This window comes from Cyprinodon variegatus, unplaced genomic scaffold (genome assembly GCF_000732505.1).
Source record: "Cyprinodon variegatus isolate N-32 unplaced genomic scaffold, C_variegatus-1.0 Scaffold257, whole genome shotgun sequence".
NCBI lineage: Eukaryota > Metazoa > Chordata > Actinopteri > Cyprinodontiformes > Cyprinodontidae > Cyprinodon > Cyprinodon variegatus.
This window is the reverse complement of record NW_015150710.1, coordinates 343,075-345,005: the sequence shown is the minus strand read 5'-3', so window position 1 is coordinate 345,005 and position 1,931 is coordinate 343,075.

Here is a 1,931-nt window from a genome sequence, read left to right as displayed (position 1 = left end):
AAAAAATAAAAAAATTAAATAAAATAAAAATTTTAAGGCATTTATTTTCTCAGGAAATAAATTGTTAATCTTTAACACAATTTATTTTAGTACCTTCACTATCTTTGGGGAGGGAAAATGTCATTTAGGTCTTTTTAACAAATAAAATCGAAAACGACCCGGATGTATATCTGGATGCGCAAATGAGCGGATAGCGCATGCACGGAACGGATCGCGTTTCCAGGACGGAAGCTAGCTTTTTAGATTTTTCAGCGAAAAATGGCAACAGATTGTACATTTATACAAGTTAAATAACGCAATAAGTCTGAGAAAACATAGTCTAAATGTTCTTCTTCTTCTTCTCAGAGGACCATCAGTTACGAGTTAAAATGAACATGTTTTCTTATTGAACAGACAGAATCAGACTGCAGAGCTTCATTTCTATCTAGAAATGTTGTTTCTGGCGTCATTATATTAGTAATAAGGTTCATTAATGTTTTTAAACAGAGAGAAGCAGGGAGAGCTGCAGATTAAAGGTGAAACTGTCAGGGTCCCTGTGTATGTGTTAGTGCGAGTTGTGCATCTCTTCCAGAGAGGATCTTTGTGCAGAACCTGGGCAGCCTACACAGGTGAAAATATTCTGTCTCATCAGAGTGCTGGGATTAAAGGCACACTATGCAACATTTTTCAGTTAGTTAATGTGTTCCATAACATTTTGGATGATTAAATGAGTCATTTCAGGTTGAACAAAGGTTTTCTCGGCCGCCCTGGTGGTCTGTAGGGGAAATACCGTACTTGCAATTGCAGGAGCCCTCGGCCCGCACCCACAGCCTCAGAAGTCTCGCGAGAGTCGGTCTTGCTTTACGGCGAGAACTTGGCTAACTACAATCTTCGTTATTTAGACACATGCATAACAAATAATGTATGAAAACATGCTAAATTTTCAAACTTGGAAAAAATTGGAACAAAATAGTCACTTATCGCAGTAGACATGGTGATTGGTTGCGTTCGCCTGTCTGCTAAGCTCAAAACAACCGCGCCTGGCTTGACGGAGAAACCAGGAGAACAGCTGTGCATATTTACGACAGTGCACTTTTACTTTTGCCCTCTGGGGGGAGCCTCACTGGAAAATCAACACCGGTTGCATAGTATACCTTTAAAAGAGCAGCAGAGTCTTCACTCAGTGCTGGTTTCTTGTGTTTTAGATGTTGTTTCAGTGCTTTCTAGTCTCTTGCTTCCCTCGGGTATTTCCTTGATGTTTATTGGTTTTTTGTTTCGTTTTCAGTATTTTTTGTAGTTTGGATTTTTGCCTCTGTTCCCCTTGAACTTTGATTAAACTCATCTGTGCCTACTCCTCACTGCATTTGGGTCCTGAAAGCATCACCCAACCTGACAGAAAGAGATTTACTGCGAAATGCAACATGTAATAAAATATATCTCCAAGTTTACCCGAAAGTGAACAATAAGAACAAAATGCTACATTTAAAATGCAGCATATCTGTATTTTTCTGGATGGATGGAATTAAAATTTTACTTCTAGGTATCGTTATTTTGTTTTTGGGCCCTATATATATATATAATGCATTACACTGCAAAAATTGAAAAACTAAATAAGTACATTTGTTCTTGAATTGAGCAGGTAAGCGACATACTTTGCCAGTTGATATGGACTTTATACATTTAAAATGAGAAAAAACAACTGCCGTCTCTTATTTCAAGTGCATAATATCTGATTATCTTATTTTAAGGCTAAATACACTCATTCCATTGGCAGGTCGTCCCATTTACCCGCTCAAATTAAGGGTAAATACACGTATTTTAAGCATATTTTTACTCATTTTAGGATCGTTTTTGCACTGTAAAAGGCATCTATAAATATAAATGATGTGGTTCTCTTGTGTTCTCAACAAGGAAAGCATTTAATACATAGATGTTTGAGCTCATTTTTGAAA